Consider the following 9,719-nt stretch of genomic DNA (forward strand, 5'->3'; position numbering starts at 1 on the left):
GCATAAAGAATGAGGGCCTCCAGACTGTGAACACAGTGGGGGAAGGAAAGGGTGGGATGTATGGAGAGAGTAGCATTGGAACATATACATTACCGTATATAAAATGGATAGCCGTGGGAATTTGCTGTATGACACAGCAAGCTCAAACCTGGTGCTCTGTGACAACCTAGAGGGGTAGGACGGGGTGGGAGATGGGAGGGAGGTTCAAGAGGGAGAGGACATATGTATGCTTATGACTGATTCAGGTTGATGTATGGCAGAATCCAGCACAATATTGTAAAGCAATTATCCTCTAATTAAAAAGAAAATTTAAAAAACAGTAAAAATTTTACAAGGATTATAAAAATAAATTAATTAACTTAAGAAAATAATCTCTCTTCTCTCTCTCTTTAGTTACTAAGTTGCATCCGGCTCTTGCAACCCCATGGACTGTAGTCTGCCAGGCTCCTCTGTCCATGGGATTCTCCAGGCAAGAATACTAGAGTGGGTTGCCATTTCCTTCTCTGGGGGAATCTTCCTGACCCAGGAATCAAAGCGGGGTCTCCTGTATTGCAGGCAGATTCTTTACCGACTAGGCCATGGCATCCATATTGTGCTGATGTGAAATCTCCAGAATATATTACTGTTAACTGAAAAAGCCAGGAGCGGTGTTGTGCACATTCCAAGCTACATTTTATCTAACAAAGATGAGAAAATAGGAATGTATGTTTGTGTTTGTTTATATTTGAACAAAGATGTTTTAGAATGATTAAGAAACTTGTTTTGATTAGATTTAATTAAATTAATTTTAATTATACTACTTGTAGTGGATGAGTGGACAAGCTGAATAGGAATGGGGATGGAATTAAGATTTCTTGATACATTAGAAAAAATTTAATACTTTATTTTTTAGTGAAGTTTCAGATTCCCAGCAAAATGGAGTGGAAAGTTCAGTGGCTTCCCATATACCAACTGTCCCCACACACATGCATAGTCTCACTCATTGTCAACATTCACTTACAGAATGGTATAATTGATAAATCTATACTGACACATTATTATCACTGATAGTCCATAGCTTACATTATGGTTTTCTCTTTATATTGTACATTCTGTGGGTTTGGACAAATTTATGATTACTTACATTCACCATTTTAGGACAGAGTAGTTTTACTGTCCTAAAAATCCCCTGTGCTCTACCTATTCATTCCTTTATTTTCTCTAACTCCTGGCAAACACTGATATTTTAAACTATCTCCATAATTTCTTTTCCAAAAATGTCTTGTGGTTAGAATCATACAGTAAACAGCCCCTTCAGATTCACTTCTTCCACTTAGTAATCTGTGTTTAAGGTACCTCAATGTTAAAATCACTGCAGATGGTGACTGCAGCCATGAAATTAAAAGACACTTACTCCTTGGAAGAAAAGTTATGACCAACCTAGATAGCATATTGAAAAGCAGAGACATTACTTTGTCAACAAAGGTCCGTTTAGTTAAGGCTATGGTTTTTCCAGTGGTCATGTATGGATGTAAGAGTTGGACTATGAAGAAAGCTGAGTGCTGAAGAACTGATGCTTTTAAACTGTGGTGTTGGAGAAGACTCTTGAGAGTCCCTTGGACTGCAAGGAGATCCAACCAGTCCATTCTAAAGGAGATCAGCCCTGGGTGTTCTTTGGAAGGAATGATTCTAAAGCTGAAACTCCAGTACTTTGGCCACCTCATGCAAAGAGTTGACTCATTGGAAAACACTCTGATGCTGGGAGGGATGGGGAGCAGGAGGAGAAGGGGATCACAGAGGATGAGATGGCTGGATGGCATCACCGACTCGATGGACATGAGTTTGAGTGAACTCCAGGAGATGGTGATGGACAGGGAGGCCTGGTGTGCTGTGATTCATGGGGTCACAAAGAGTCGGACATGTTTGAGTGACTGAACTGAACTGATGTTATTTTCATGGCCTGATAGCCATGACCAGGGATGGAACCCAGGCCCCATGCATTAGGAGCGTGGAGTCTTAGCCACTTGACCACAAGGATTCCCTCAACAAATATTTTTTGAGAGCCCATTATGTGCCAGTTATGTTCTTGCCATATGTAACACACCAATGAATAAAACATACAAACATCCCCTTCCCCCATTAGAGCTTGTATTGAGGGAGAAAGTGAAAGTGAATTCACTCAGTTGTGTCCGACTCTTTGCGACCCTATGGACTGAAGTCTACCAGGCTCCTTGGTCCATGGAATTTTCCAGGCAAGAGAACTGGATTGGGTTGCCATTGGCCTTCTCCAGGGGATCTTCCCAACCCAGGAATTGAACCTGGGTCTCCTGCATTGCAGGCAGATGCTTTACCGTCTGAGCCACCAGGGAGAAACAGAAGATAAATAAGTAAATTATATAGTATCTTAGATGATAAGTCCATGCAAATAATAGAGCAGAGGAGAGTGAGGTGAGAGGTAAGTTTCTATTTTCAATAGGGAGGCCAGGCCTTATCATGGTGATGATATCTGAAGAGTGATCTAGAAGAAGTGACGAAACTTGGCATGTTGATATCTGGGCAAGGGTGTTCCAGGCAGAAGAAAATACAAAAGCTCCAGGACTAGAATATGCGTGGCATGGCATGAGATTCCACAGTTTCATGAGAGGTGTGAGCAGAGAAGAGCATGGGAGAGTAAGTGGTCTGGGGGGTAAAAGTTCACATCTGTAGAGCCTCATAAGCCACTGTGAGGAGCTTTGCTATTCACTGTAGGTAAGTTGAGAAGTTAGAGGATATTGAGCAGAGGGGTGATGTGATCTGACATACATTTTAAAAGAATCACTGTAGCTGCTGTGTTGAGAACAGAATGGTATGGGGAGAAAAATGGAATCAGGGAGGCTAGTTACAAGGCTATTGAAAAAATGTAGGTAGATGATGGCTGTGGTTTGGACTAGAGGGTAGCAGAGGAGGGGGTGAGAGACGATTGCATTAATATATACTTTGAAGACAGGCTCGACAGGACTTCCTGATCTGTTGAATATGAGATATAAAAGAATATGAGGAATAAAAATCACTCCAAGGTTTTGGGCCAGGTGACTGGAAAAATACAGCATCAGTATTAAGATGGGGAAGAATGTGTGTGGGCAAATTTGGGGGTGGAAATCAGGACTTTGATTTGGAGTGTGTTAAGAATGAGAGTCTATCAGACATGCTAAGTATAGAGCTTAGATTAGTGTCTAAAATATTAATTAATGCTATAGAATACTATATAAGTAATGATTATTATTATTAACAGAAATTTCCCCACTATAATTGCAGATTTTCAAGTACATCCTTATAGTTTTGTCCATTTTTACTGTTTTATTTGAAGTAAGTTAGGTTTATAAAAGTTTAGAGCTGATATGTCATCCTAGTGAATTTTTCTTTTATCATGTACTGACTCTTCACTCCTAATGATGATTTTTTCTTTAAACTCAGTTTCAAATTATTGTGAAATAAATCTACCATCTTTTTTTGTTATTTATCTGGTATATGTTTTTTACTAATTTACTTTCAATCTTTATTATTATAGTTTAGGTATATTTCTTATAAACTGCACACAGCCAGATTTTAAAGTTTCAAAGTCCAATTTGAAGAATCTGCCATTTAAATGGAATTTTATTCCACTTTTATTTATAAAGTTGCTAATACATATAGTTTTGTTTATGTCACTTTTAAATTTTATTTCATAACAAATAGTGCTTTCTATTTACTATGCATTTTTCCTTTTGCAAAATTAAACTAGTTCCTTACTATTTATTTTCTCTCTACTGGTTTGTGACTAATACATTTAATTTCTATTTTTTAATTGAAAACTTTACATTTTAAACAGTTCATGAACATTTAAATTTTAACATTTAATGAGAATAGTGTTTAATTTTCTCACTAAGTAGGAATCATCTGCTGATACTGAGGTTGGAAGAAGAGCATTGGAGTGATGAGAGCAAGAAGCCAAGAGAATATTAGATTTTGGATCTCTTTCAGCTTTATCTTTTACAATGTTTTACTTTTCTTCTCTTCTGTGAAGTTTCTCTATATTTTGTGAGATATTTATTTGTGGGTTAATTAAGTTATGAGGTCTGGAAGAAACAGGGACTCATGCTTTTCCATTGGGATGTTTCTAGGAATTTGCTAATCCTCTATTTCTTTGTTTGGAAAACTCACTTTGCAAGCCTTTTAAGATTAGCACATAACTTATAAAATTTAAAAAAAAAACCTTAGAGACTGATAGCTTTTCATCTACTACTGACTTCTCATTGCAGTGCAAATGCCAAATGTGCCTTTCATCTTTCCCAGTAAAGTGAAATTGTATTTTGGGAACTCTGGTACTAGTCAAAGAGATTGAGGTTAGTGTGATCTGGGCATCCTAACTGAAGAGTAATTGAGGTCTTGTGATTTTTTCTATTGAATGAACTTAGGAAACAATGAGATACAGAAAAACACCTAGGAAATTTGTCAAATAGTATGAAGTCTGAAATTTGATGAAATGCAAAAATGTAGGTGGCTAGGATTGTTCTGTTTGGAGAAGGAACTGGCAACCCACTCCAGTATTCTCCTGCCTGGAGAATCCCATGGACAGAGTAGCCTTGTGGGCTACAGTCTGTGGGGTCATAAAAAGTGGGACATGACTGAGTGACTAACACACACACACAGCATTGTTCTATCTGCTCTCTTGAAGTTTAAAACTTTTCACAATGCTTCACATGGTCATTTTCTCCTGCTTCTCTATGTGATCATACCTCAAATCCAGGCTTTTTAGGACAAAATTTTTGAAAAGCTTGGGTAAACAAGGGGAATTTTCAGAAAAGACTAGGCTAGGGATTTGGCTAGAGCTGAAAAACCTACAGCCCCAAAAACTACTGACTGTGAAATCCTTAATTTACTTAAATTCTTCTCATAAGGGTCTGCTGAAAATCTCCCTGAAGTCATTTGAATAAGAGTGAATAGTTATGACTTTGGAGCATATTGAATATCCATATGTTTAAAACTTCCAAGTAAAAGTCATTGTACGTGGGGATGCTTATAATAGAGCAGTGTAATTTTTGTAGTCTATTAACATTGAAATAATTGAATGAACATCTGTAACAATCCTTAATCTAAATCAGAGGGTGATGTCCTATGTGAATAAGCTTTTTCAAGAAACCTGGAAATTAACTTAAATATATGTACTCCTTTAGAGCAGCTGCTTAAGCATACAACATGTTAAACATGAAAAGAGGGATTTTTTTTTTTTTTAGGACTCATGGGAAGAATTATGGTCTTACATCCAAACACACTGTACTATTTTGAAGCACTTTAAAATTTCATCTAAAAATGATTTTGTTAGCTCACTGACTGGTAGGTATCATTTGAAGTGTCTTTGTTTTTTTTACTGACCTCTAAAAATGCTCTCAATCAAAGGAGATTTTATTGTAGTTAGGTCATTGACAAGTAACTTTCTTGGTTAAATTCAAAAAATATGATATAAAAATGTTAGTATCTTATTGAGGTGGCAATAACCCAGGTGAAGAGCAAAAGTAGCTATTTAAATCGTGGGCAGGATGAAATGAAACAACATGGAAAAAATCCTTGGATGGTTGAAAATAGTTGTTAAGACTATTGTGTTGAAGCTCTCTTGATCCCTCTTGCTCAATTAAATGTCTTCTAAAATATTTGATTCATCTTCAGAAGAGAATATGAGATGTTTAAAATTGTTTCCTTTCAAAATTGCTTTCCATATTCCCAAATAAATTGAGCATAATTACTACTGTGATTATATTATAAATATAATCACTGTAATTTTATTCTTATTCATGTATTTATTCTTTGAGAAAGAATTGCACTAGAGTTAAAGAATTGTGGCAGTTAATATTAATATATGAGAAATTAGTTGGTGGTTATTTAATCAAAAGGTGATTTTTTTGCTATGTAAAAGGCAGTTCCTCCCACTCAATCATCTTGTTTTTTCCAAGGTTAGCAGATTTTTATAACTGAGAGGTTGAATATTCAGAGTGTGGATTAAGGGTCTTTGTATAGCTTGTCCCCTTTTTTCCCTTGACTGGTGACCATTTATACTGTGTAACATTTTTGTGTCAGACATTTTGATTTAATTTATTTCATTAAATGTTTACATTTGTGTCTTAATAGGGGTGTTCCAACTTGTGAATTAGTACAGAGTGACTGCTGGACTAGTTTAATTTATAGATAGCTTTTCCATTTATCCAGGTATTTTTCAAAAAATTATGTTCTTTGAACACCAGTCCACAGAAGAGGAAAATAAAAGACCCCATCTGCTAGATCCTCGTGTTCGAGACTATTTTCCTGGATGGAGGTGGGCAGGGCATCAATAGCTCCCGTAAAGCACCACTTGCTTTCTTGGACCTCTATTTTCAGTTAATTAGTTTACTTTGGGACACTTGTAAAATGAGTTTCAAAGTTTTCCCTTCTTGCAGAGGCCTCCTCTGAACAAATGTCCTTCTGAGCATTTGTACAAGAAGTGAGCAATATATGAGGATGTTTGACAAGTGAGTGATTACTCTTCATTGATTTACTTCTTCCTCTGCATCCAATTGGAGCCATGAGGGTTCAGTGATGTTCGGCTCCATTATGTCAGTCTAACTTAGAAGTTTAGCCGTGCATGCGTGCTCAGTTATTCAGTCATGTCAGACTCTGCGACCCCATGGACTGCAGCCTACCAGGCTCCTCTGTCCATGGAATTTTCCAGGCAAGAAATAGTAAAACTCAAAACATTTGCAAGCCATTTTGAATAATTTAAAAATAATTGCTGATTCATGATAATTTTGAGCCAGAATGTATTCTGCATCCTCAATCTTTATAAAGCTAGCATGGATTTCTTTTTTCAAAGGGAAGAAAAAATAAAGTTTCTGTGAAAGAAAAGCCTTATTACACAGGCTAATATCAGTTTGACCCTTTGATCCCAACTAACATAAGATATAGCTTCCCAGGTAGCGCAGTGGTAAAGAATCTGCCTGCCGATGCAGGAGACACAAGACACACGGGTCCCATCACTGGGTCGGGAAGATCCCCGGGAGAAGAAACTGGCATCCCATTCCAATATTCTTGCCTGGAGAAATTCCATGACAGAGGAGATCTACATTCCATGGGGTCGCAAAGAGTCAGACACACTGAGTGAGCATAGCATGCACAGCAAGGTAAGATAATAAAAAACATGAAAAATATCAAGGATCAAAACAAAACAGAACTGGCTCAGCAAGGTCTAGTGCTCAAGCCACTTACTCATCCAGTTCCTGGTGCCTCCTCCTGGTAAAGATGCTGATCAGCAGCTATTGCCTAGTGGGTGGTGGGGTTAGGAGTGTGTGGCTATAATATAATATTATGGCTAACCTCTATTTACAACTGCCTCAAAGTAAACTAATTAACTGCACACAGGATTCAAGAAAACAAATGGTGCTCAGCACCAGAGTATATTCCCCATATGGGCAAGGACTTCACTTTGTTTACTGCTATATTCCCAGTGCCCAGTCCCTCAATTATATTCACTGAATGATTTAATGACTCAAAAGGTATGTAATTTGCATTCAGATGGACTAGGTATTAGTTATGGCAAACTATTTTGATTTCTATGAAACTCAATGTGCCTGTCCTTTATTTATTTAAAAAAATTTTAATTTTCTTGGCAAACTGTTGATTTACAATGTTGTGTTAGTTTCAGGTGTATAGCAAAGTAATTCAGTTATACATTTACATATATCCACTCTTTTTTAGATTATTTTCTCGTATAGATCATCACAGGATATTAAGTAGAGTTTCCTTAAGTAGAGTGGTATACAGTATGTCCTTGGTAATCTGTCTTATATATAGTTTCTTATATATAGTAGTGTGTGTGTGTTCATCCCAAGCTCCTGATTTATCCCTCTCTCCCCTGTTTCCCCTTTGGTAACCATAAGTTTATTTTCAATATCTGTAAGACTGTTTCTGTTTTATAAGTAAGTTCATTTGTATCATTTAAAAAAAATAAGATCCAAATATGATTGATATCATCTGATATTTGTCTCTGTGTGTCTGACTTACTTCACTTAGTAGGATAATCTCTAGGTCTGTTCTTGTTGCCACAAATTTCCATTGTAGATACACATACCACATCCCCTTTATCCGTTCATCTGTTGATGGACGTTTAGTTTGCTTCTGTGTGTTGGCTTCTGTGAATAGTGCTGCAGTGAACATTGGGGTGCATGTATCTTTTTGGATTGTGGCTTTCTCTGGATATATGCTCAGTCTCTATCTTTTAAAATGAGGATAATCATGCCTGCCTTATAAGGTTGTGGTGAAGATGAAATGCTACGAGATAAAGTGCCTGGGGGTAGTAGCTGGGATTCAGTGGGTGTTGAACTGACAGAGAGACCTGCGGAGACAGGGATGGCTGAAAAACGAGCAGCTTAAACACCAGATGTTCCTGTTTTCCTAAGGTGTAAGAAAAGGACTGTGTGCACTTTTGCGTTTTTGTTCAGGTTTTGTATCTCTGGGAGGTTTTATGTAGTGTTTCTTCTAAAGGACTTCATATATGGAACTTATAATGAATTCTAGACATAAGTGTTTATAAAGGTAGAGGGGCATCAGTATTAGATTTAATTTGAAGGATTCTTTCCCTGGAAGCAGGGCTTTCAATCTTAGGTTCTGCCTGAGGTTCTTTAACTATTCACAAAGCTCTATAAATTTTCACACCTGTCACTTTGACACTGCGGAAGAGACAATGCCCAGTCAAAAAGTATATTGTTTTTGGCCTTGGACTGAGTGTGGCAGTTGGCATGATTGCATTGATTATGTGGTGTGTATCAGATGGCAAGTTAGTATGCCTTTGATTAAAAATGGGGGAAAAAGTAATTTATGGAAGTTCAGTTTGAGAAGGGAGAGGGAGGATGGTTTAATAGAAAAAAAATAGAAGAACGAGAAAGTGGAAGTGTCCTAGGTTTGGCTTTGCTAGGTTGCCCCCAAATGCATTCCAGTGATCTAAAATTTACCTCTTGTGGTTCTCAAAGTCAACTGGTGAAAATCACCTGTGAGGAGATTAACTATAACACTATCTCATTTCACCTTAAAAAAAAATCCATCACCCATATTGACTGCTTCATTTGTTATAGAATATCACCTAAAACACTCCTATCTTTTAGTCAAAGTTTAAAAATGTTTAGTCTCCCTGACTCAACAATATTATTTGAGTTAAAGTCTGTTATATTTCCTTCAGAGTCTTTTCTTTGATCTCTGTATTCTGAAGCCAATGCTAAATCTAGTGCCACCTATTCAGGAATACACTTTCTACACTTTATAAAGAGAAGGTAATCCCTCCACCTCCCCCTGTCCCCCTGCAATGATAGTAGCAACTCTCCTATCACAGCTGGTGGTCTTATCTTCCCCATGGATCTTTGTGGTATTTCACAAAGCCTAAGGGAAACCCCAAACCCTCACCATTCTGTGCTGTCTCCACTTTCTGCTGTGGAGTTCTTTGGGTTTATAACCCTTGCTTTCCTGAACAGCTTTGCCCTTTGTTTCCATGTTTGTATCCAGTTTCTAGACATATTTTTAAACTGGAGCTCCCAGTTGGTGCTGTCTCCCTAGCCGGCACACTTTGGGACCCAGTGAAGACCAGTATGCCCTCTATGATGTGCCACATCTCGCCCAAACCTTGGCCTTTCTTCCTGTTTTGAATTCCTTCGGTTTTGGATAAGTGTCCTTGTTTTGAGGGCAGCACTAATATCACTTTCTGCCAT

The 9,719-nt window shown here is 37.5% G+C and overlaps 1 non-coding gene across 1 annotated transcript; it reads right to left on the minus strand.

Moving 5' to 3' along the window:
* Positions 1-2,276: 2,276 nt before the first annotated feature.
* Positions 2,277-2,348, minus strand: TRNAC-GCA (transfer RNA cysteine (anticodon GCA)). The gene has a single exon. It is a non-coding gene; the product is annotated as a tRNA-Cys (tRNA).
* Positions 2,349-9,719: the final 7,371 nt, after the last annotated feature.

The sequence above is a fragment of the Bos indicus genome, chromosome 9, assembly GCF_029378745.1.
Source record: "Bos indicus isolate NIAB-ARS_2022 breed Sahiwal x Tharparkar chromosome 9, NIAB-ARS_B.indTharparkar_mat_pri_1.0, whole genome shotgun sequence".
NCBI lineage: Eukaryota > Metazoa > Chordata > Mammalia > Artiodactyla > Bovidae > Bos > Bos indicus.